We start from the raw sequence: 26,367 nt of genomic DNA on the forward strand, positions 1-26,367 counted from the left end.
TACCTGAGCCCCCAGACCCTCCCAGCACCCCTGCGCTCTCCTGTAACTCCTCTGCACCCCTACCTGAGCCCCCCAGACCCTCCCAGCACCCCTGCGCTCTCCTGTAACTCCTCCGCACCCCTACTGCAGTCCCCCACTCTCCAGCACCCCTGCGCTCTCCTGTAACTCCTCCGCACCCCTACTGCAGTCCCCCACTCTCCAGCACCCCTGCGCTCTCCTGTAACACCACCACACCCCTACCACAGTCCCCCAGACTCTCCCTGAAGTCTCTGTCATCATGCAGGAAGTGACCCAGTCAGTGAGGTGGCTGCTTCTCAGAACAGGTGCTGAAGGGCAAGTCGGAGAGCGTCAAGACCCCCGGTGTCCCCTGTGAGTCAGTCTCGGGGAGGAAGTCCTCATAATCTTTGTGCACCATCGTGGGGGAGGGGGGGCTCAGCCGGATCCTGCCCGGTGCCAGGCCTCATCCTCCTGGCAAAGCTTGCTCCTGCCACGGAAAAACATCCTGAGGATTTTCCCAGTGTATTTCCACATGTCAAGACTCTGCACATTTCCCTGATGCCTGGCCCCTTCCCCCTTTCTAGTAAATTCTCTTCATTCCTCAGCCTCTAGCCCAGGCTTGCCCTCTTCCCTTGGAGATCTTTCAGGCCCCTGACCCCTGCCCCCCCCCCCCACTCCGTGTGAAGAGGGCCCAGTGGCCCCAGATGCCTGAGTGGTGTTGGCCTTGCTGGTCTCCCTGTGGGGGGCCTGCCTTCACTCTGCTCCCTGCCTGGCCCAGGCTAGCAGGTGCTCAGTGGCTCCCGGCTAAACGAGTTCATTATTTCAGGATTTCTGCGACACGCATAGCCAGACATCCCTCTGTTATTTGGAGGGGGATTTGGAGACGCGGCCTTTCTGCACAGAATCCTGAAGCCTGTGTAGCTGTGGATGGGGACCCGTGCCCCACTCCCCTCCCCCACCCGCCTGCCCCCAGGGCCTCCTGTCACAGGGCAGCCTGAAAGACTGCTAACTGCTGTGTGATGCCCTCAGGGGACCTGCATTTTAAAGAGCCAAGCCTTTACTAATCCTAAGACTATTTCTGCGAGGGTAAATTGCCATCATTATCTAGGGTGGAAAAATATCCTAAAGGGCTGGGTTTCTCCCCTAAAACCATAGCCCACGATGGGTCCCTGTTCTACCTGACGTTAACCCATTGTGAAGGCCTGAAGGCCTGGCCGCCTCTCCTAACGGCACTTTCTCATCTTAAACCTGTAATGACCTCACAGGTCTGCTATGGGGTTGGGGGTGCGTCAGGTCAGTGAAGGCGCTCCCAGGCCCTCTATGACGGCCAGCTCACTTGGGGACACATCGGGCTCTCAGATCAACAGAGACCAGCGTCCCAACTGTCCTCAGCTTTCGCTGACCCATTAAACTACCAAGAGTGATTTTCGGAAGCAGCCCTGTGTATGTTTCCTCGGCCCCTGCCTTCCCTGACACCCCACAGCTGACAGAACACTGAAGCCCCGTCTCCCAAAGGCCAGGTGTGCCAGGGCCCCCCATACCGCATCCCTGCTTTGCAGCAGACACCCTGGGATGCACCCCAGGAGGACGGAGTGGGCATCCAGGCAGCCAAGGCCGGTCCCAGGAGACTCGTGCAGCCACATGAGAGTGTGGGGAGTCAGGGACAGTCCAGGTGCCCAGGTTGGGAACCACACTGCGAGGAGAAGCAGGCAGTGCTGCGGGGCCCCAGTGGGGCAGGGGCCGTGGTCTGGAGCGTTCACAGGACTGGGAAGACTGGGTGGGAGGAGGGCAGGGCAGGGGACGCTGGATGAAGATGGGGACAGAGGAGGACCCTCAGGCTTGACGAGGACACGGAGTAGAGGGGCAGCACTCATCTGAGCGGGGTACCCCTGACACGTGTGTATCAGCTAGCCACGGTCACAGCGGTGCTGCATAACGAGCATCCCCACCACTACTGCAACTCACGGGGGCTCAGCCGGCAGCCGCTACAGCCTGCAGGTCTGTGGTCAGCGGGCAGCTCGCTGAACCAGGAGAATAGCCTTTATGGGTTGAATTGTGCCCCCTCTCCCCGCCCAGAGGAGACGTCAGAGTCCTAACCACCAGTACCTGGGAATGTCACCTTATTGGGAAATAGGGTTTTTGCAGGGGCTCACATCAGGGGAGGTCATCAGGGTGGCCCCACCCACCATGACCGGGGTCCCAACAGGAGGGAGAATGCCGCATGAAGACACAGACACATGGAGGAGATGCTGTAGGAGGACATGGTCAGAGACGCAGTGAGGCTGCCACAGGGCCGGGACAGCCCAGGGCCACCAGAGGCTGGGAGAGACAGGGAAGCAATTTTTCCCCCAGAGTGTGAGAGCGTGGCCCTGCCAGAACATTGACCTTGGACTTGTGGCCTGCAGAACCATGCGAGAATAAATGCCTGTTGTCCACGCCGCCTGTCCTGGACTTTGTCTCATGGCTGCAGTGGAAGCAGAACCACAGGACTCGGAAGGAGCTTGGCTCTGGAACAATGTGGCTTCCGTCCCCAAGCCACTGGGCACCGTCGAGGCCGGGCATACAGTCTGCTCACCGTCAGTGTGGACCAAGACAGGGCCAGCCACTTTCTCAGCCAAGTCTCTGTGGCTCCCCGTGGCCTGCTGTGTGGCTTGCATTCAAGGCTTTTCTATTTCTGGCTTCTCTCCAGGCACGGACACACTCTCCCTGGTGACACAGAGCAGGACCCCGTGTCTTCTCTACATAAAGGGCCATCTCCCCGGCTTCTGTGTCCCCAGGCCTCCATGAGGCGAGGCCCTCTCTGCCCAGAACGGCCCAAAAGGCTGAAGGCTGGACTTCCTCACATTGCATTCCCAGCACCTCACTCATAACGGGATGTAATAATAAATGTCAGCTGAAGCCATACCGTAGACAACAGACAAGGAACCTTAGAAGATAAGGAATTTCAGGAAGCAGATCCTTTAAAATAGGTGCAGGAAGGGCCCCTGGGTGGCTCAGTCAGATAAGTGTCCAACTTCAGGTCAGGTCACATTCTCACGGTTCGTTCATTCAAGCCCCGCGTCGGGCTCTGTGCTGACAGCTCTGAGCCTGGAGCTGCTTCTGATTCTGTGTCTCCCTCTCTGTCTGCCCCTCCCCTGCTCCCTCTCTCTCTCTCTCAAAAATAAACATTAAAAATAATAAAATAAAATAAAATAAAATAAAATAAATAAAATAGGTGTGGGAATGGGAGGTTTTGGTAAAAGAGAGGTAAAGGAGGGAAATGAGCTGCGAGAGGAGGGTTAGAGGGGACGGGACCCTGCAGCCGTGCGCTGCCTCCAGGGAGGATGAGGCGTGGACAAGCCATAAATGGAGGCCTGGGGGCGCGGCCACGCAGGTGAGAATAGGACATGCCGGGGTAGGTGGCCGCACCCTCCTGGCCCTGGGTCACCGCCCCACGCGGCGCGTTAACGCCCTCCTGAGTTAGGGTAAATTCAGTGCAACCAACCGCGGCTGAAAGCCTCGAGGCCGCGCCTGGCTCAGAGCGGCGGCTCGCTGGGGGCTCGTTCCCTCCTGGCAGACCCCCACCCCTGCACGTGCTAGCGTGTCCCCCACAACCCAGGAGTGGTCTCGGCGGCGCGCCCCACGTCCCCACACTGGCAGTCGCACCGCCCATTCCCGCCCCCGGCCCCTCTTTGGACACCAGCCGCAGACGCGGACGCTGGGCCGGATGAAGCGCTCCACCAGCCCTCCAGCCACAGGGCGGATCCCTTGTCAGGCATTCCAAGGAGCTCAGCGACCACTCCAACCTGCAGCGCCGGCCACGTAGGGCCGGCCACCCGGCGACGGCCGAGAATAGGCGGTGGCGGGCACGGGCTCTGAGGCACTTGATTCTCAGCTCCCCTCTAGCGCACCGCCCTGGTCCCGGAGCATGGCCGTCACAACAGACGCCACGAGGTCTAGGAAGCCTGTGTGCTCCCCTTTCCACGGAAATTCTCAGCATTTCCCTCCTGCACGTGGAAAAGCCAATATCAATTATTTTAAACTCACAATTTGTGCTATTGCTAATATTGCCATCATTACCTATTGGCACATTCAAATCTCCGCCACACAAGCATCAGTGAAGCTCCAGATGCCGTCATCGTGATACGTGGGAACGAGCTCCGTGTTTCCATCGCTGCTTTGGAGGCAATTTCACAAAAGTTCGGGAGGCCTGACACACGTGGCCCACTATCGACCCTAACTGTGGCTGGGACACCAAGACTCAGTGCAAGAAGAAAGAGCGGGACTCTCTTTCTCTCAAAAGTAAATAAAAACATTTAGAAAAGTAAAAAGGGGCGCCTGGGGGGCTCAGTCAGTTGAGCAGCCGACTTGGGCTCAGGTCATGATCTCACGGTTTGTGGGTTCGAGCCCCACGTCGGGCTCTGTGCTGACAGCTCAGAGCCTGGAGCTGCTTCCGATTCTGTGTCTTCTTCTCTCCCTGTCCCTCCCCCATTCGTGCTCTCTCTCTTTCAAAAATAAATTTTAAAAAAATGTTTTAAAAAAGGAAAGGGGGCAGAAGGTCGGGGTTTCAGCCCTGCTTTTGTGTGACCTGAAGTCCCCTGGCCCTCAGCCTCCTCACCTCCCGGTGGACAGAGCAGGCCGTTAGCTCTGTGGACCGTGGGCCTGCGGAGGCGCTGGCGAGCACGCTGAGGTTTGGGGGAGCACGCGGCCACCGTGCACTCGAGCTGGGCCTCCCGTGGGCAGCAGACTTCTCTCTCTCAGGCCCTCTGGATCCCGAGATGCTAGCCTTGCCCAGAGGAAAGCCAATGTTTCCCCTGAAACTAGAGACCTCTTCCATGCAGGTGTCTGTGTGGCTCTCTCCGCCCCCACCGACCTTCTGCTCATCCTAAATCCTGGGTCAGACTCCGCGCTTGCAGAGACCCCAGGCTACACCAGGGTCTTCTGGGTCCCAGACCCCCTGTGCACAGTCTCTCCGAGCAGGTCGGCTTCATTTCATGCTCCTTATTGCCTGCGGAGAACGGTACCACCTTCCCGTGCTTCCCCGACTCTTTAAGATGATCCCCATGTTGGTAAGTACGTATGGAAACAAATTTTAACTGATGCTCTTTTAGAAACTTCTGGAAGATCTCTGTCTTTTACGACCTTCTGAAAAGCAATGCTTTTGTACTCATCAAGAGCTTTTAAAACATTCATATCCTTCGATCAGAGGTGAGAACACGAAACGCAGACAGAGCTTTCAGCACAAAGCTGTCTGGGGTGACTATTTCGCTGGAGCACGTGGATTTTTCCAATGAAAACAGAAAGCCATGTTATCTTTTACCTGCTTCCTTCCAGACCTGCTCTCCTGACTGCCCCCTGCCCGGCTCCTGGGTCCTAGGAAGCCTGGTGGTCAATGGCAGATGATAGGAAATCCAGTTAAACACCATCTCAAATCTCCAGGCTCTTACCCTGTTTAGACTCCCCTCTTCTGGAGAAAGAGTCTCAAGAAGGGGGTGGTGGAGGAGGAAGTCGGGTCCTGGGGGCAGGGAGGAGGAGCCGGTTGTTTGTGTCCCCAGATTGAAAATACAGACTTTCTCTGGAGGCAAAGACCAATGTCCAAAAACAGGGGATCATTGCAGTAAATTACTATTTGGATATAACTTGATTTAATATCATACCACCAGTAAAAATGTCACTTTTGGGGGCACCCGGATTGGTTAAAGCTTCTGATTCTTGATTTCAGCTCAGGTCATGATCACATGGTTCTTGAGTTCGAACCCCGTGTCGGGCTCTGCGCTGACAGTGTGGAGCCTGCTTGGGATTCCGTCTCTCCCTCTCCCTCTGCCCCTCCCCTCCTCTCTCTCTCCTCTCAAAATAAACAAATAAACATTTTTAAACTGTTTAATTTCTTGGGGGAAATGCTTATGATAAAATGTGATCAATGAACATGTACATAAAATTGTATCTGCCATTTCATGTGAAAAATAATGTCCAGCGGGGGGAGGGGACCTTGAGTAAGCTATCGGAAATAGTGCTTCTCTCTGTATGGATGGTTAAGGATGATTATTTTTACGTACCTTTTTATATTTTTCTCTAATATTCAAAATTTAAGTGTCCCAACGAGGGTATATGATTCAGGTAATCAGAAAGTTAAATCAAGTTTGGAAACGCGGCACAGCGTGGTTTTCCTGGGCCCCGGCCGGCTGGCCCTGACTCATTCCCAAGATGATAAGGCAGGTCTTTCCCACTGAGAGCATGAGGGGTGCGGCCGATGCACAAACGTCTGCACCTGTCAGCGGCCGAGAAGGGGAGTCAGTGCCCCTCGGAGAGCCCCCAGTGCCCACGGCGCCCTGCTCACAGACGCCCTGGCCCCGTGCCCACTGGGGACATGGGACCAAAGGTCTGGCCGGAGGCCCTCTCGGGAGACCAGGGCCGGCCGCCGGTCCGCGCGGTGGCAGCAGCGGGAGCTTCCCACGTGGGCCCTCCTGTCCTGGGTTCAAGCGTCCACCCCATGTCCCCACGTGACCGGCTCCAGCCCTGTGTCACAGGAGCCCCGTTCCATCTCGTGATTCTCGTCCCCAACCAGGCCCCACGAGCCTCACCCAGCCTTCCTCGCCGGCCGCCGTGTCCCCTCCGTGACCACACCAGCCACGTGCTGACACCTGGTCCAGCCCCCAGCCGCCTCCGCCGGGCTAAGGCCGGGACGTCACACCCCGGCCTCCGCCTTTCCACTGAGATACTTCACGGGCATCGAGAGAGGAACTTATTCTTAAATGAAAGGACTTCATTTCGTGGGGGCTCACCCTCCGGCCACACCGTGGCTCCCCCACGTCCAGCAGCAAAGGCTGGCCTCCGTCAGCACCTGAGGGTCCCCGTGAGGACCTGCCGCACACGGGCCCCCAGTGATGAGGGGAAGTCCCGCCCGACCCGGCCGCTAGCCTCCCCCTCGCTCCCCGGCCCGTCTGGTCTGCGCTGAGTCACTGGGTCGTGTACGTCACACCTCAGGCCACACCCCTCCCTCCCGGAGCCCCGACACATTGTCTTATTGAGGTTAGAATGAGAGCTGGGTCTCCAGATGCCTGAGGCCACCCAGTCCCGGCCTCCTTCCGTCCCCCGACGCCCCCGCTACCAGAGGAGTGTCTCCAGGGGCAGAGCCACCGCGAAGGACAGGACGGAAACTGGAGGCGCTGTGACGGGCCCACCGCGTGCCCGGAGGGGCCCCCCCGCTGCTCCGGAGGCCGCGGTCCAGCCCGCAGCCTGGGGCCGGGCAGTGGTGGACAGGGCCCGCTCGCCTGCGGGGGGCAGATCCCGGGCAGCTCTGGGGCCGGGCTAGGGGCCTGCGCTGCGGGCGGGCGGCTTCCACCGCGCTGCAGCCGGGACTGCGCGGCTCAGGCCAGAGGTCGGAAGCAGTCCCCACCGTTGTCCCGCCCGTGCACCGCGACCGTCCAGCTGCCCCACTCGTGTCCCGCGAGGGGACCGCCTGGGTCTCGTGTTCTCTCTGCAAACTTCAGTCTTGGGCCATTCGGGGACCTTTGGCATCAGCGGATCCGAAGCCCGGGAAGGGGTGACCGTGTGTGTGTTGTGTTATCGTCCGCATCCCAGCCTTTCCTCGTGCCGGGTTATGACCCCCGCCGGGAGAAGATGCTTGGGACGGAAGGACACGGAAGCCATGATGGCTTCGCCACAGATCACCGTGCCGCTGGGAGGGGCGCTAGGGGCCGAGTGAGCACACGCGGGGCAAGGCCCCAGGTGTGGGCCGGAGGGGCGCCGCCTCGCACGCTGTTGCCTCGCATGGTGTTCCCTCCGCTCACTTCTGAGGATCAGTCACCACATCCTGAGACCCGTCAGCTCGGCTCCTCACCGTGAGCGGGTGACTGACATGGAGTCACCCTCCAGCCCCGGCACAGGGGGGCACAAGTCGCCAAGATGCTGGGCCAGGCCACCCGCTGTCGGCACAGGGGGAGGCGCAGCCCTGGGCGGGACGGCGACGGGCGCCCCCGGGGGTCAGGGGAGAGCTGGCCCTGCCCAGCCAGGTGCCACTGAGGAGTGTGACCTCGTGTTTGAAAGAAGATTGGAGACATTCCAAACAGCCACTGTGGGAAATGACCGCGGGGGGGACAGGACGGGTGAGAGGCAGTAGAGAATAGCAACATCACTCAAACACACGTTTTCTGCACAATATCGGAGCCACACATGCTTCCCGCGGCCCCACACCGTATCGTGCAGAGCTCTATTCCCACGAGAGAAGCACGGAGCGGAATGCGGGACCCGTGCTGTCGGGGACACGCTCAGCACACAGTGGATGTGGCTGTAGGGGCTCTGACCCCCCTGCCAGCTCAGGAACTCAAACATCCAAGTGGGACGAGCATGTCACAACCAGGAAGCCTAGAGGCTCACTGCTCCCGAGGGAGTGAGCCCGGTGGTGCCGGCGCCCCACGTCAGCCCAAGGGGCGGGCATGCGTGGCCCTGTGCCTCCAGCCGCATCGCACACCTCAGAAACCCCTCCGGTGCCCGAGCCCACGGGGGTGGCTCGGTCCACATGTGATGAGAAGTCGCTCTCCCCTTCAGAAAGTCAGACGGTAACTCACTCAACAAGGCAACAGCCCAAGAGGCAGCTGCAGGCGACCGCCTCCTGCCCGAGCCCGGGAAGGCACGTCCCTGTAGAGTCGCGTGCGCCCCCTGCCCCGGGCCCTCTGAGGACAGTGGGGGGGGGGACGCCTCAGGCCCCACTGGTGCGGAGATGTCCTCAGACGGTCCGGGGCCGTATTCTCCAGACAGAATCAAATGCAGACGGGTCTTTCCTGCCCCAGTGGCAGTGGAGATCCGAGGGGGAGACATGCCCTTCACGGGAGCACGGGGGGCCTGGCCCACGGCCATGGCTCCCTGGTCACAGAAATACCCGCGGGGAGTGGGAGCCCACGGGCATCCTGCTGCAGGGGACCGGGAAGCCGGTCCGGCACTGGGCCCTGGCCCCCTGGACAAGGACGCACAGGCCCGGGGGGGCCTGGGTCCCCGGCCGCAGGAGGCACCCGGGGCACGGCCTGCACCAGCTGCCCGGAGTGCGGGCTGCACAGCCGTCAGGGGGCTTCGCAGGCTCCCGTGGGCACTGGGCGGGGACAAGGGGAGAGGAACTGGTGACGGGGGTGATCGTCCCGAGCTCTCGCGGGTGCCTCACACACGCGTGTGCCTGGTGCCAGGTGGGGCCCGAGAGCCCCTTAGGAACCGGGCCTCTGTGCGCTGGTGCCTGGAGACGCAGAGCAGAGGTCCCCGCCGGCAGGGGCGTCCCCACCCCTGCCCTCTTCAGCTGTGGCCCCTCGTGCCGTGCCCCCCACCCCAAAGTGAGCGGTCTGCTCCCTCCGCATCTTGGCTCCGACCTTGGCCACAGCCTCAAACCTGGGAGGCCGTACTTCGGCGAACACGAACCCAGCATCCCTGAGCGCTAGGGAAGAACGTCCCCTCCGATGGCGGGGCATCGGCTGGCGCCCCCTGCTGTTCTGGGCCCAGCGCCCCGCTGCCCCATGGGTCCCCCCACCCAGGAGGGTCACCCCCAGCCGCTAGGAAGCCGCTCTCTGCAAGGACAGATGACACCTACTTTACCCCTAGAATTGTCAAATGTTTGTAAACACCTGCAAACCGATGCGAGGTGCCGCGGAGCCTGCACAAGGGAAGGCCGGCCTGCTTCTGACCCACCAGGACCCAGCGAGGAGGCTTGTCACACTGGGCATCTTGGGGGCCAGAAGCAGCCCCTCCAGCGCTGTGCAGGGGAAGGTTCGTCTGTTTAGGGGTCGGCTAGCTGGTTTGGAGGGAACCTGCTGTCAGGAGGAGGGAGGGGATTCTGATCTACCTGAGATGAAGGGGCTCGGCCACTGGCTGGTCGTGTCCTGCTGGCTGCCTGTGCCCCTGGTCCCCAGTGTTGAGCTGTGCTCACGCTCAGGGCGGGAAAGGATATAGGACACCATCGCCACGGGCAGCGCCCAGCAGTCGGCCGAGGACACGGGGACGTGCCACTCTGACCGTCCCGCCAGCCCCCAGGCCCCACGCTGTCAGGCCCCTTCCTGCGCTCTGCAGATGAGGAAGCCGGGCCGCTGGGCAGGCTTGGGCGTCACAGGCTGTCTGTCCATCCAAACCCCAGACACGGAAGGGAGGTCCACACTGTACATTCACACGAAGGGACTCCAGCCCCAGTGACAACCACACCATGGATGTGCTCGCTGTGCGATGCCAGAGTCAGAGTCTGACGGAAAGAACGCATGCTGCGTGGCCCACTGCCAGAACATTCTGGAAAAGGCACAACCATAGGAAGAGACAGGGACCCAACTGCCTAGGCCTCGGGGCCGCAGGGGTGGGGCGGGAGGGCCGACTCAGGGACAGAGGTGGTGCTGGCGACGACACACCCGTGTGTTTCTCGGAACTCATGCTATAGCCCGTGGCTCATGTCTCCACAAGCCTGGCTCTGAATAGACCGCGCCCAGCCCTGGACGCCATGGGCATCTGGGTTCAGGTCTGGGACACAGGGTCGGAGGAACAGGCGAAGCCACGCAGAGAACAGTCGAGCTGCCGGGACGTGGCCTGGCCTCAGGCTTCAGGCCCCGGCCCTGCCACGGCCGTCCATCACCTGTTAACACACTACCTTCTCCGGCTCGAACGCAGATGCTGAGGGTGCGGCGGGTCTGGGCGTCAGGACCCGAGGAGCCCGCATCTCAGCTGGCCTTCCTGCGGCAGCCTCGATGGAAGGGCCCCTCCCGCACTGTCCCGTTCACTTCCGCATCGGCTCCTCCTCCTGGGCCAGTGAGGATCTGGTGGTGCCTGGCAGTGGCGGGAGGAGAAACCCACCCCCACCCCCTCCGGGGCGCTCGCGCTGGGGGGAGGGGCCGCCTGCTGTCGGCTGCGCTCCACCCTGCGCGGCCAGAGCACACTGCACCTGCGACCCACGCCCGCGGCCCGGCGGCCGGCTACAGGGCTGGAGCCCGCCCCCGGGAGGGGTGCTCACCGCGTGCTCCTCCGCACTGCACGGACAGACGGGGCTCCGCCTCTGGACGCCAGTCCGTCCCCTCCCCGCCTTGGAGACCTGGAAACGGGCACACACAGGCAACTGGCCACGCAAGCACACCGGGGGGCAGGGAAGCTCCCGCATGACCGCCCTCTCCACCCCCAAGAGCGGGATCATCGGCCAAGCGCCTGTGTCCTGGCGGTCCCCTCATAGTGTCCCTGCGAGAGCCCTCACGGTGACCCCTGACACCGGTGTCCCTGCGAGAGCCCTCACGGTGACCCCGGGCACCGGTGTCCCTGCGTGAACCCTCACAGTGAGTCCTGACACTAACGTGTCGCCCCTGAGCCCACGGAAGCTGCGGGAGGCTCTGGCACTGAACCCGGGTCTGCACTACCCAGCGATGGGGGGGATCTGCCGGGTGGAGCGTGCCGTGGACCCCGCACCTGCTGCCGCGACCTCACGCGGTGCTCAGAGGCGTTCTGGCCTCCTGACGACCCGGTCAGCTCCCGCCTGTGGCTCGGGTGGGGACTGCCTTCCGCAGCGGGTGCTCTGGCCCTAGAGGGCCGTCGGGGATGCTTCCGGGCCCCGGGTGCCTGCGATGGCCGTCGGCTGAGTCCTGCTGAGGGGAGGTGGGGAGACATGATGTGAACCTCGGGCTGGGCTTCGGGTGGGGTCTTCTCCACCCCCTCCTCCTTCTTCGTCCCCACGCGGAGGCCTCGGGGGTCCTGGGGAGGCACAGCCACCGGACAGGGGTTTTTGTGCTCAAGTCACGTACGGCAGGAGACCGTCTGCCACCAAGGACACTCGCGACGGAGTCTGGGTGGCCGAGAATAAACGTATGGACTTTCAGGGTTTTACGGCAGCTGTCGGTCTGCGCCTAGTTAACCCAATGTCATTTCCATTTGCCCCTTGGGAAAACCGAGGTTGGAAGGGAGTGAGCGGCATGCCAGTGCTCCGTGCCAGCCGGGGCGCCCCTGCCTCCGCTGAGACCCCTCCTCCAGGCCCGGGCCGTGGGGCTTCCGATCCGCTGGGTCGACGCTGCCGGGCAGACGACGGCCATCTTTGGCTTTAAGCAAACTGGTTTTGCTGACTTTGGAACTTGTGAAGAGGAAGGCAGGAGGGACAGAGGCGACCACAGCTGACGGCCTGCTGTGCACGGAGCACAGCACGGACGCCACAGCAGGAAGTCTCGCGTCCTCGGGCCGGTGACCGGAAGGGAGACCCAGGGCCCCGAAGCCTCCCCCCGCCAGCCTGGGGCAGCCAGGCAGGGTGGGAGGGCGTGGGCCCGGCGCTGCCCGCCCCCAGCAGGCTGGAGCAGGCAGCAGACGGGCTCTCGCTCTCTTAGCCCCTGCGGGGAGCCCCTTCCCCTGGCCTCCCTGGACCCACCGAACAGAGATTCACCCCGCCAGCAGCCTCCCCCCCAGAGTGACCCGGTGCTGACGGTGCCCCATGGTGACGCCCTCTATTTCTGAGAACGACGCTGAAGGGATGCAGGGAAGTCCGCCCCCGGGTCTGGGAAACTTGAGGAAGGGCAGGGGGAGGTGAGGCCCCGGCTCCGGCGCAGGGATTGGCCCTGCCCCGTCTGCTTCTCGGGGCCTGTGGGACACGGGGTGAGGGGCTGGGGCTGCCAGCGTCACCCGAAGCCCGTCTTCCCGGTGCCCCCGCCGCGGCCTCCGTGCCGCGCCTCCCACCCCCCAGGCCCCTCCAGGCGGCCCCGAGCGGCACCCGCCTGCCCCGGGGCTCCCCCTCCGGCCCTGCCCGCTCTGGCCACCCCCTCTTCTCATCCCTCCCAGACCCTGCCCGCCAGGCAACACCCACACCCCACTACCACCCCCTCCAAAGAGCCCGGGTTCCGGCCGTGCCCGCCACGCCCTCACGCTCGGAACCCGCTGACACACGAGGTTCCTGAGGCCGTGGAGCGCATGCCCGGTGGCACCTCCCCACCGCATCGCCCCGCAGCCCGAGGGCTCAGTGTGCTCAGCCCTCGCCGCCGCCGCCCTGCTTCCTGGAACGTGACGACTACGGTCTCCGCCTGAATCACCCGTTTAATGTAACTCCCCAGCTGAGCCCTCTGTCATGACCGGTCCCTCGCTGGGGCCTCCGCCGTCCAAGGCCGGCATCCTCGGGGCGCCTCTGGGAGGCAGGGGAGGTCACGTCTCTCAGCCCCGCCTCTGCCCTTCCTGCGTGGCCGTGTCCCAGCAGCGCGCCTGTGCCCTCCCCATCTCAGCAGGTGGACGGGTGGAGCCCCGGGGGCCCCAGGCCTGAGGGCGAGGTGTGGGCATCAGTGGGAGGAGAGGACTGTGGCGGTGGGGGTGACCCTCGCACCCGAAGATGAGCCCACCCGGGGCTCCCTCTCCCCAACTCCCGCCTGGCCCAGTGCACACCCTGCTCTCTGCTCGGCCGTGCGACTCGGGAACAGCACTCGTTTACAGTTCAGTGTTCAGAGCGGAGGTTTTCAACCCCTACGACAAGGCAGCCTCCGTCGGGCACCTGGTAGGTTCATTGCTGTTCACTCAGCAGCCAGCATAGTGCCTGGCACGTAGTAGGTGCTCAACAAATGTTTGCTGGGAGGAGGGGAGGGAGGAAGAGATGTAGGTTCAAGCCCCAGGTGAGAGGGGAGCCGTCCCCGCTGACCCCCGATTCCCTCAGGCGGCAAGCGGAGAACACGCACTGCGGAGGAGGCGAGGGAAGGGCCCCAAGAGCATAATGAAGGACTGAGCGCACAGTAGGCATTCCGTCAGGACTAACTGTGCAGCCCATTATTACAGGCTGCTCTGCGCCAGCCATTTGGAATGGAAATGAGAATGAGGAACAATGTCTGCCCGAATTCTCCAGATGCTTTAGACAAGGCAGACTTTGCTCAGAGCCATGGTGGGGGGCTCAGGGCCGCGGAGAGGGGCTCAGGACCGCGGTGAGGGGCACAGGGCCGCGGTGGGGGGCTCAGGGCCGCGGTGGGGGGCTCAGGGCAGCGGTGGGGGGCACAGGGCCACGGTGAGGGGCACAGGGCCGCGGTGGGGGGCACAGGGCCGCGGTGGGGGGCTCAGGGCCGCGGTGAGGGGCACAGGGCCGCGGTGAGGGGCGCAGGGCCGCGGTGGGGGGCTCAGGACCGCGGTGAGGGGCTCAGGACCACAGTGAGGGGCACAGGGCCACGGTGAGGGGCTCAGGGCCGCAGCAGCAGGCTGAATGGCGGGGGAGAGGTGCGGCTCAGCCCCAGACGCCACAAGAGAAGGTGGTGGCCTACAGATGAGGAGCAGGGTGGGGGCCGGGGACATGCAGCTGAGTGGGGGGATTTGTGCTGGCCACAGGCCCGGTGATCAGACCTGGCCTGGGGAGGAGGGGTGAGAAACGTGGTCAGATATCGCGGGAGGGGGTTCTGGCTAAATGAACTTGACAGGATTCATGCCCAAACTGGGCTCTTGAGGACCTGCCAAAGGAGGGGCCGCGTCGGGCTCAGAAGAACCTGTCTGGGGTCTGGTCAGAAAGACGGTCTGCTGACAGTCAGTGGGGAATTTGGGCACAACCAGGTAAGAGGCCGGAGTGTGAGGCCAAAGGAAAAGGGAGTTTTCCGTGCAGCCTGGGCACGAGGAACGTTCTGGGTCTTCACGTCAAATGCGTGGCCAGGCGAGGAAGGACGGGGATCCTGGTCAGGAAGGTGTGAGACACCCTGATGCGCCCGCACCAGGCGGGTGTTCCCAACCCCACCCACCAGCAGCTGTGGGTCCGGGCGGGCATTCCCAGGGCGCCCAGGGCAAGAGACCTACCCCCGGCTCGGGGCTTACTCCGCAGACAGCCAGGGAGTGAACGTGGGGTCCACCTCCCGCGTAGCTGTGCATTCAGCAAGGGGGTGTCGTGTCCTGAAGGGAGGCTACCGCAGACCCCGAGACCCGAGTGAATACCCGGCCTGAGCTCTGTGCATGATGGCTATTGAAGACCTTAAATCAGATACAAAGGTGGGGCTGTCCTCAGAGTGGGACCATGCTGGGGCATTGCCGTGTGTCCGAGGCTCAGTCACGGGCAAACAGAGGTGTGGCCCCGCACGGCAGCTCCCCCTGCCTCACCCCAGCCCTCCCTCTCTCCCTCCCCCATGAAGAAATGAAAACCATCCTTCTGCTGGGTATGGAATTGGCTTCTTTTTGTGTATTTTTTCTTTTCCTTCCAAAAGGAGTTCAAAAGTTGAGAGCTGATTAGTATTCCAGGCACCGGGGCCGCTGCAAACCAGCTCGGGGCCAGCGATTGAAGCCGCGGCTCCCCGGCCCCAGCGGAGCCCCCGCTCCGGAGCCGGGAGGGCTCGCCGGCCGCCCTTCCTGCGCTGCCTTCGTAATCACGTCCCCGCTGTGCGTGCTCCTCTTTGTGATAATCGGCGTCCCCGCGGTGCTGGGGCTCGGGATCCCCGAGGAATTTCGTTCTGGGCCTTCGCAGACGGCGGCAGGCACAGTATCTGCATGCATCTGTATAAGTTATGCACGGCGTACGCATCTCTTTAACACCACAACCTAATGAAATCACTCAGACGGCGCATTAAAAACATGACTTACTCTGGGAAGTCTGACCCTTTTCACGTTAAGTCATTCGAATGATGGAATGATCGGGAGGGGGATATATTTGCACAGGCAGCACACGGACGTGGCCTTTCCCCGGTTTTTGGAATTGACGAGACAATCTGGCTACCTTTGGCGGGGGGTGGGGGTGGGGTGGGGGGGAAGCACATGTCAACAGTGTGCAGAAGCCGCGGCCGGGCAGGGCCGCCCCAGGAGACCAGGCGTTCCCAGGCATCGGGAAGGCAGCCCGGGGCCCCCACAAGTCACTTTGCTGCCGCAGTGTAGACACACAACCGGGCCTCTGTAGGGATGTGCGGCTGTCGAGCAGGCGCCAACCCCCAGCCGTCAGGGCTCCTGGCACCGGAGGGTCGCGGGGCGCAGCGCCAGCCCCCCCCCCCCACCCTGAGACCGCGGGCCCTCCCTCTGCAAGGGCTACGGGGCCGGCCGCCTGGCAGAGGACGCAGGCGCTCGCTGTGCGTGACGACTTCAAAGCAGCCGGCAAGCAGAGCGTCCTCCCCGGGAGATTTAGGTGCAGACTCGCCCCGAGGCTGATGGCTTCTCAAGGCCGCGCGTCTCCATTCATCCAGTTCCCGCGGAGATGACGGGATTCAGGACGTGCTGTGAGGGGGCCGTGCTGAGCCGCCCTTGGCAGGGGGCCCGGGACAAAGGCCCGGGACGCTCCCTCCTGCGGCGTGTTTCACAGGGCGCGCCCTCCACACGCGCAGCGGTTTTCACTCGCTCGTCACGGAAGCCTTCCATTAACGGAGAGAGAAGCTGGTCCTGGCCCAGGGCTGCTCAGCTAGCGGGGGCAGCACCAGGGGGAGCTCCCTGCTCCGGCCTCGCGCTCGGGGACCCAGTCCTCCCTGCCGAGCGCCTGCTCAGGGGCGGCCGCTCAGCCAGAGGCCCGTGTCCCACGGTGTGTGTCCACAGAGGGGCTGCGGGCTTAGGACCTGGCTAGGGTCATTTCTTCCCTCCAAGCGCGAGCCCTGGGACCGCCCGGTCCCTCCATGCAGAGCCAGCTTCAGTCCCTTCATCTCGGGGCCCCATGGCTGCCTGCAGCCGCCTAGCTCCTGGACCCCCCAAGCCGCAGAGCAAATATTAGAGACCTGCAAGCCACCCGTGTCACCCAGAGTGAGAATGGTCTCCCCAGGGGCACCTGGGGGGCTCCGTTGGTTGAGCATCCGACTTCGGCTCAGGTCATGATCTCGCGGTTCGTGGGTTCGAGCCCCGCGTCGGGCTCTGTGCTGACAGCTCAGAACCTGGAGCCTGTTCCAGATTCTGTGTCTCCCTCTTTGTCTGCTCCTCCCCTGCTCATGCGCTCTCTCTCTCTCTCTCTCTCTCTCAAAAATAAATAAACATTAAGCAAAAATTTAAAGAATGGGTCTCGAGGGCCTCTGGCTTCCCCAGCCTGGGCCCGGAAGACCGGATCCCTACCCTGCCCCAGAGACTCCTGTCCTTGCCTACCTGCCAGCTTCTCCGGAAGCAGCACTCTTGCCACGGGGACCTCAGCACCCGCGCCCCCGGCCCCGCCTCTCAGTCGCCTGCTCCGACCTCTCTCCCTTCAGCAGAGACTGGACGTGCACGCACCTCACGAGGCCCCGCAGGTTCCAGGCAGGCCCCAGCCCGCGGATGAGGAGCAGCCTGTCAAGGGCCGAGGCGACGGCTGGGAGTCCTCCCTCGCCCTGCGGCCACCACGGCGGCTGCTCCCAGAAACCGCAGCCGTCAGTGAGTGTTTCCTCCGGCGAGGTTTCGTCCTGGCCGCACTGTCAGCCAGGCAAGGCTGGTTCCCAGGAGGGACATGAAATTGCTCCTTTCCTTGGGCTCACCTGTCAACCACGATCCCATCTCACCTTTTTCTAACACAAAGTGACAACATATTTTGGGTTAAAATCACTCCCTCTCCCTTTCAAGCAAAAGATCTAGGTGTGGGGGAGACGAGGTCAGAGGCTGTCCCTGAGTCTGCCATGCCGTCACTGTCCCAGAAACACATCTCAGGTCACACCCGGTGCACATGCAGACGGGCTGAGCCAGGTGCCCCGTGTCCCCTGGTGCAGGAGCCGCAGTGGCCCTGGCCACGGGCACGCGCCCCTCCACGCAGGAACGCAGGCCTGTCGGAAGCAAGCCCACAGTGCTGCATGCACGTAAGTGGTTTTCTTTACCACGTGGAAACGCACCCACTCTGCCCATTTTAACCGCTCCGCAGTCATTAACGGACTGTGGACTTGACAATGCATTTGGTCTCTGAGCGCCGAATCAAAGAAACAGCTCTGGCTGCAACGAAAACCATCTATAACCAGTTTTTACTACTGGGAGGGAAGTTTACTGCATCCAAATAAACCAAGTTGGGATTCCACCCGGGTCGTCTTTGGACAAGGCCTTCACCAAACATGGGCCGTTTCTCACTCCCTCTGAAAGCAGATGCCCTTCGCCTGACGTGACAGCCGCGATCGGGCAGAACCGCCACCTGACGAGGCGGGGAGAGCGTCAGTCACAGCCAGGCGGCCCCACGTCGAGGAACCCGGCGGTCGGCTCTCCATGTGACCCTTCGCCAGCCGCTGGGGCCTCCCCGGTGCCCCCGCCTCCCAGGACCCACGGGGGCCTCACCCTGCCCCTCCCAGGGTGGCTCCTCTGCGCACCCAGGACGAACACTTCCACAGAGAATTTGGTTAGAAAGCACCAATTTTAAACTGTTTTGGGAACACTCCTGAAATAGGTAAGATTTCTCAGCTCCCACTGGCGTGTCTCTCCCGTAGAGCACGTTTGAGTCTCATGCGGACCTTCAGCACCGGGTTACAGACCCCGCGCTTCCGATTATGGGAAGAAAGGCCGGCAAAGCAAAGGCAGCCCTCAGTCCCCTCCTCCCTCAGTCCCAAACACGCACTCCCTGAGCCGCTGCTCCCCTAAAACGCAGGGGTCCCATGGCTTCATGCTCACCACCACCCTGGCCCCTGTGGCCGTCCCTTCCTCTGGGCGCCGCGCCACTCGCTTGCAGCAGGCATCACGCCACCTCCTCCGAGCTGCCACCAGGACTTGCCCTTCCCTCCACCACCAGGTCCCGTCATGCGGTGTCTGCGTCATCCTGACACACCTGGTTAAAGTGGAAAATCAATGATTTTTTGTCGGCCACACCTGACTCACACCCCAGCATGCACTCCAGGGCCAGCCTCTCCTGCGCTCAGCCACACCCGGGAACCGCACACTTACCCGATTTGTACCACATGCCTCTCCCCCCCCACCCCCACCCAGCACTTTATGGAAATTCTTCTATTCCTGTGTGAGGCAGCACTCACAAATCAGGCACAAACACCCTGCCTTGGGTTTACTTTTATATTTTCCCAGCTCAGTCCCTAAGTCCAGCATCCAGTCCATTCCCCACCTCTGCCCTCCTCCACCTTCCTGTCTTTGAATATGCACGGGTGCGCGAAGGATGTATAGGATGGTTTGCCTACTCACGATTTTCACTGACTTCAGCATTGGTCACATGACCTCTAGCCTGGGATGGGACCCCGCTGTTCCCTCCACGGTCTGCAGAACCGTGCTTTGCGTATTGACCACACGGCTGCGGGCTGCTCTGGGTCCCTGCGGATGCTGGTGTCGCGTGGCCCGCTTCCCCTGCACTCACCCGCCACTCACTCTGGGGGACCTGCATCCCTCAGGTACCGTGAACTCTGCCTGGTGCTGCACCGAACAGCATCTTACACCTCCCACACTCTGTGTGCAGGATTCCTGGCCATGGGGTAGATAAATCCTCCCTAGGTCCCGCCAGGTGCGACCTGCCCTACACCTGTGCTTGTGGATTTCTATTTCATCCATCCTTTACCAGAAATTGGATTTATAGGCTCTTTGAACTTGGACGTCCATAGGGTGCAGAATGCAGCTTCAGATGGCATTTCTCAGATGATACGCGTGTTCAGTGTCTCTTCGCCTTATTTTAGGCATCCAGGTCTCTCCTTTTCTGAACTGCCTATTCATTTTCTTTGCACATTTCTTTTTGTTTCCTCATTTTCCTTCTTAATTTTAAGAAGCAAACTGTATATTCTGGATGGTGATCCCTGGTTGGCTCGAGATGCCGGGCATACCTCCCACCTGATCAAGCACATCTGTTTGCCACGCAGCATCTGTTGGTGAACAGAAAGGCAACATTGTGAGTTGTCAAATCACGCATTTTCATTATGACTTGTGCTTCCAAGGTGCTGCTTGGGCGTCCTTCCCACCCAAGATTATCACGACACCACACCCTCAGGGGCCTCTGCAGTCTTGTGTGCCTCACGTGGGCCTTCAGTCCTTCCCGGGGGGCCTCTGTGCGGTCTGAGGCAGCAGGCCTCTCCACACACAGAGCGTGTTACCTGAAAGCTCTCACTCTGTCCCCACTGACACGCGGTGCCACCATGGCCACACCTCGGTCTCCAACAACACATTTCTGAAATCCATTTCCTGTCTCTTTGGCTGATGGGTGAGTTCTTCCACCAGATGCAGTTTTACTTACTACTTCTTTCTAGTGGGTCTTCGTATATGGCAGATTTGCCACCCCTCCCCCCCCAAAGTCTCTTATTTATTCTGGACATTTGTTATTCCATAAATTTAGAGATACTATGATTTTTAAAATAGTCATGGTAAAATTTTTATTGGAAGAGCATTGCACTGGTAAATTTTTCAGGGGAAAACAGAATTCTTCACAATGCCAAACTGTCACCTTCATGAATATGGTATATATCTTGGGTTTTCTTTTCGTATCTAATGCTATGCCTTCTGATATATTTTTAGAAATATTTTCATAAACGTTTTAGGTATGTGATGTTTTTCGATCATTGGTTGCTGTGGCTGCTGTAGTGAAGAGAACTTCACCTTCTGCTTTAATTCCTGGCTGCTCATTGCTGGTTGAAATTATTCTCACAGATTTTGCATGAGTTGAGAAGCTCTAGTCTCCATAAGACGTGACGGGATGGAAGACCCATCCACTTGCTTGGTCCGTGGAACTGAACACTTGCCCCTGCAGATGTGTGGATGGCGAAGCCGGTTTTAGGAGCCCTGCCCTGCTGTGGCGACTCTGCTCTACTGCTGAGAGCAGCACACTGAAGCCTGTGCCCAGACTTTGTTTTCGGGCTGCCTGAGTGACCCCACGTGTGCCTATGCCTTCTTGAGAAGGCTCCTCCTCAGAGAATGGGAACACTAGTATAACCGTTGATTTGAAGGTTGGTTTGACGATGGAAGAAACTGGCACATATAAACCACTGAAGAGTGCCTGGCATGTGGCCAGTTCTCAGTACATGTCAACTGCATCATTGCCGGCCGTGGGTCCACAGAAATATTGGTCAGTTTGGGTTTCTCTTTTTTGATCAAAACATAAAAATCAGGACACTGAGGTTTCCTTTCCCACCTACCTCAGTGTCACCACGATGGAAGGGGAGAGCAGGGAAAACGCTTTATAAACTGTAGAGTGCCACAAGCATCAAGGCACTATCACACTAGCCATCGATGCCCGTTTGCGTTCCATTTTCCTTTCTCTTCAGAACTGTTCTATCCAATTTGCTTCTGTCTGTTAACTGAGTAGATAATAATTCAAAACCACTGAGTATCTGCCACGTGCCCAGCGCTGTGACAAGTGATTCCACATTCATACGTGTCCCCTTCCTGTCTGTCCTAACATTCCCCATGAAGTCATAAGGGCATAACTCACATGGTCTCTTAGGTGGTCCGTCGACCAAGACCCACTCGGGATGATTTTCTGAATAGTCACTAAGAAAATGACTCACCCAGAATCATAGATGTTTCTTCTGAAACCAAACAAATAAAATGCCTTGATTAAGGAGATGCGATGCTGTGGCCCAAAGTTCCCAGGATGGACATCATGCACCTGCGGGGGGCCGCTCGCGCTGGGAGAGATGATGACTCAGGGGAAGGAAAGAGCGCACTGGAAAGTGACCCAACATTTACTGGGTGTGAATGTGGGCTGTGTGTGTGTGTGTGTGTGTGTGTGTGTGTGACAGTGGTGCCTTTATTGACATGATCTTCTGTAATAGTCACTGCGACCATACACATGCGTGCACGCACACACGCACACGTGTGAGCATGCATACACTCACACGTGCACAAGCATGCACACACAGACATGCACACGTGTGCACACATACATGTACACATACTCACGCACACGTGTGCACATGCACGCATGCACACATATACCTTCTACATCTATAACGTCAATTTCAGAGCAGAAAATTCAGGCTCAAACATAGTCATTTTCCTTGAGTCACAGAGCCAGAAATTGATGGTGCTGTTTTGCCACAAAGCCTGTAGGATTCCCTAAATTACACGACAGTACTTGGGAATAGAATTTAATTAAATAGCTTGTCTTAGTTCAGAAGGCCTCAGAAGCCACTCTGATGTCTGCCCCACAGAGGGGTCTGACAGAGGGAGCTGTTTACAAATGTTTCAGAAGAACCGCAGGAACAAGGGCAGGGGCTGGCACGGAGCCACGCGCCTGTCACCGCGGAGCCGCCCGCTGCCACCCCGGGGCCTGCAGCCCCCACAGCGCAGCCACCTCCCAGTCAGCGCTCCCCCGGGGCACAGCCAGACACAGTAGCTTCCGGGCTTCTCCCCCAGCCGCGCGGACATCACAGAGGACTGGTTGGGCTGAGTTGCCACAGAACCTTCTGGGCACATTCTTTGATTGTTTTATTGGGAGCGTGGCGCCAACCGAAGATTTTCTTAAAGAATTCATGAGACTTAGTGCAGGAACGCCAGGAAGAAACAAAACAGGGCTTTGATTCAAAGGCCAGTGCACGTGCATGTGTGCCTGAAATGTGTCTACCGCCTTGAACCCTCGCTTGGGGAAAGCAGCAAGCACCCCCTACGTTCCCCGGCAGCCTCTGAAAGCGCTAATCACAGCCCGTGTGATCGCTTAGTGCGGCCCGAACCGCCCTTTCCGGGAAACGAGCTAGACGATAAAAGGAGGAAGTCAGATGGGCACTAATCCGCCAGTCACTGCTGTCTCACAAGGTGGGGAGGGAAGGCTCAGGACTGGTCCCCAAGAGCTGAGACCAGGGCACCGTTCTGGAGGCCAGAAATCTGAAGGCAAGGAATCAGCAGGTTGATGCTCTGTCACGGCTCCGTTTCTCTCCCAGCTCCTGCGGAAAGCAGGTGACGGGGGCGCTGGGTCCTTGGCGTGAAGAAGCATCACTCCAGTCTCTGCCTCTGCGGCCACATGGCTGTCTCGTCCCCGTGTCTCCATACGGTCCCCCATCTGCGTCTCTGTGTCCAAACTTCCTTCTTTTTATAAGGACATCAACCGTGTTCCCTTAAGACCCCCTCTATTCCAGAATGGTCTCATCCTAACTAATTCTATCCATAACAACCCTATGTCCAAGGAAGGTCACATTCTTCGACACTGGAGGCTAGAAATTGAACACTTCTCTGTGGGGACACAGTCCAATGCACGGCACCCAGGAAGGCTATGCGAACACTGCTCTACAGCGCCTCGAGGATCCAGATTGTCAGTAATTCATGTGGGTAATTAGTTATAAGGATACGCTTTCTGGGGCAACTAGCTCCCGATTTCCCAGCCATTCTGGGACCATCTAAAATAGACAATTTTTACGTAGCCATAAATTACTTTAAAAATATTTTTGTTAATAGAAAACATTGCATAAAATACCTTGTAGTGTTGAATGCCTGCTTTCTGCAGCCTTCGTGTGGGACACTTTGGGTATTTTATTTCATCTTCAACCAAACAGCCATCTTACATGCTGCTACTAGCATCTCCCTTCTACAGGGGCAGACACTGAGGCCCAGGGAGGTGGGCGGCTTGCTGGAAGCAGCAGATTAGTAAGTGGGGGAAGTACATTTCCAGTCCTGGTCTGCCTTCCCTGGAGGCAGAGCCTCGGTGTCCGTTCCATCTGATGTGTCCCCCACATGCACACTGAAGGATCCTGTGGCCTCTGGCCGCCACTCCCCTGCCCTCTCTGCCAACTGTGGCTGTGATTTCAAGGTTGCCCTGTGTCGGGATTCGAGTCACAGACGAGTCACATCGAGTCACAGACAGAGGCAGGAGGCTTGCTGCCTCCCTTGGTCGACCCGCTAACCCCGGCCACCACTGTTCTGACCTTGACTCCTGGTGGCTTGGGTGCTAAGCCCCTCCCACACCACCCTCTGGGAAGCTGCGGGCAACACGAGGCTATTGCCCATGAAGCCACAAATCATTAACATCTGTGTAGACATTGTCAAAGGGAAGAGGACAAAATTGCCAGCACCTTGGCCTCTCTACGGTACAGCCCCCTGCAGTCCTCACTGGGCTGCGCCCCCTCCTTTTCCCAGCCACAGGCTCCCAATAGCATAAGCCTGTGCTACTGTGGTTTTAGTGTGCTGAAGTCGCACAAGAGTCGGGGAAAGATTCCATCCCTAAGCCCCAATCACCTGCAAGCTGGCGGTGTCCGGAAGCTGGCCCAGGGGCCAGGTGAAGCGCCGGGGCCCAGCAACTCCCTTCCGTTCTTCGACTCAACATGTCGGATGAATTGATGGAGTGTTTGAAGAAGATACTTTTCTGGGATCAGAATGGGGGAATAAAATCGACCGATTTCACTTTCTGTCTTTGTTTACAGAGTTGCCAAAAGATTCACCCTCTTCCAACACATGTTACTCCCAGATTCTTGCCACCAGGGACAGGTCCAGGGAGAAGTGGAAGGGACATATTCCGAAAGGGGCTTTTCAAGAATATTAATGTTTATTTCATGGTTTAAACCGGTAATTGCAGAAATAATTTTTGAAGATTAAAAGTCAGGTTAAGTAGAAATTAGGTGAAGTACATTCATAGCACACAAAAATGAGCGAGTCCAAAGATGCCATGGGGTGTGTGCTATGCACCTCTTACGATGGTAAGGACAGGTTTTGACTTGTGTACTTGAAACATGGGAACCATGTGCCCTAGAGGCATTGTTGGCCTCGGGAGTCCAGTGGGGAGGTTATAAGTGCACCTCTTTTTCATTTTATTTTCTTTTATTGCAACAACCTAGTCTATTATGGACAACAGATACCTGAGCCATGTTTGTTTCACTGCATAGGATTTAAGAAAAAAGTAAGGGTTTTCACTGCAAAGGTTCTTTACCAAATGGTCCCATGGAGGAAAGAAAAGCCAGATGTTACCATGTTGAGGTGTGTTATGTTGCAAAGAACATTGCAGAGAGAGGACTGAAAACAGCATTGAGTGATCTACTGGGTCACAATCCGGTGTTTCATTGACCCTCACGGCAAGCCTGGGAACTGGGGGTCACAGTGAAGCCAGGATTCAACCCCAGGTCTCTGGCGCCCACTCATAAAGTCCCTGCCCTACAGATTAAGTGCCTCATTCCTCCTTCGTAAATTGGGCATCTGTCCACACCCATCTCAGAATGTTTTGTTTTTACTCACAAAGCATCTGACCAGGATTCCCTTTCAAAAGCAAAACTAAAGCACAGTCTAAGTGACAGAATTCCATTTTGTAAATTATATGTATGTTGCCTATATGCAGCCAAACACCCCTTTTCCTTCTATGGCCACAATTTACTGGCTGTGGGAGGAGGCTGTGTGAGGAGCCAGAGGGCTGGGGCTCAGAGAGAAGCTTTGGAGCCCCTGAAAACCAACCAGGTCCGAGGCTTCGAGCAGGGTGACAGCCTGGTGAAGAAAACGGTCCCCTCTCCTGCTGATTGCCATCAAAGCTAGACGCACAGGTTGGCGGAACATGTTTATCAAAGAGAATTTCCCCAGTCTGATCATAATTGATGCAGTGTTCTGTGTCGGAGAGCTTCCTGTTTCCTGATTGTGGGGAAGAAAAATGTGGCTTAATCAGAGCATTTGTAACAGTTCAGAGCCCACGCAGCCCAGAACAGGTGGCCTCCGCCTGTGGCCGTGGCTGAAATGCCACGGCTGGCCCAGGCGCCAGCCCGGGGTAGGGCTCTCAGCTCACCACCATGCACACTGGTCACGGAAGAAATCAAGAAGGACTTGTAGCAAATACCCAGCTTCGTCAGAAGGCAGCTCGTCAACTCACCAGTTCCTAAAAGACATTAGAATACACTCTTGTTGGAAGAAGATAGTCCCCATCGAACTCTAATTTCTACAAAGTACCTTCTTCTCAACCACAACACAGATGTCAGCCATGTCCCATCTATCTCTTGATCTCTGTTTATAAAGACTGATAATCAGTCCACACATGTGGAGCTAAAAGTGTCAGCTGAGCCAGGCACTCACAGACACGGTTTCTTTCTTTTCATATGTGGACGGAACAAAAAACAGAGAGAAGTGATTTGCAAAAAGTCACACAGCTTCCAGTCTCAGGACTGGCCCAGAAGCCCCCAGGATAGGCCCCCATGCTGGTGCCCCGCCTCCAGTGCCATCTAACCCTTTTGCTTGAGTCATACAGTGGCTTTGGGTCGAGGCAAACACTGGGAAAAGGTCCTTCGACCTACAAACCCTTTCTTAAAACTCCAGGACCCTTCCAGAATGCCTGCTGCGCCCCTGATATATAACAGGCTGAGGGTGTAGCAGTTTTTAAGATGAGCAAGATCCCTGCCCTTATGCAACTTATATTCAAGTGATTAAAAACCGATCATTCTAAAACAACAGTCAAGGTCGGTAAGAGGAGCGGGTGATGGAATGTGAATAGAAAGCTCTGGGTTTGGAGAGACCACTGTCAGGACCAGGTGCTCGGCAAGCACCTCCCTGAGAAGAGGGACCCATGAAGGCATCTGAAAGAGGGGCGCTGGGCCAACGACCTGTGCGAGGGGCCCTGAGCCACAACGTGCACAGCCAGCCAGGGCCAGGTGGCTGGGGCAGAGGGAGGGAGGGCAGTGCAAGTGACCTTGAAGGGCTTCGGTCTTTTATTGAGACAGGATGGGCACCACTGGGGCTTGT

General features: G+C 58.9%; 1 long non-coding RNA gene across 1 annotated transcript in view; it reads left to right on the plus strand.

The window, feature by feature from the left end:
* Positions 1-1,412, plus strand: part of LOC120248909 — a 2,550-nt gene extending 1,138 nt beyond the window's left edge. Inside the window, exons 2-3 of the long non-coding RNA XR_005532705.1 lie at positions 284-369; positions 824-1,412. This is a non-coding gene — a long non-coding RNA (uncharacterized LOC120248909). The remainder of the gene's footprint in view (positions 1-283; positions 370-823) is intronic.
* The last annotated feature ends 24,955 nt before the right edge of the window (positions 1,413-26,367 follow it).

Source organism: Hyaena hyaena, unplaced genomic scaffold (assembly GCF_003009895.1).
Source record: "Hyaena hyaena isolate Hyena2069 unplaced genomic scaffold, ASM300989v1 scaffold_612, whole genome shotgun sequence".
Taxonomy (NCBI): Eukaryota; Metazoa; Chordata; class Mammalia; order Carnivora; family Hyaenidae; genus Hyaena; species Hyaena hyaena.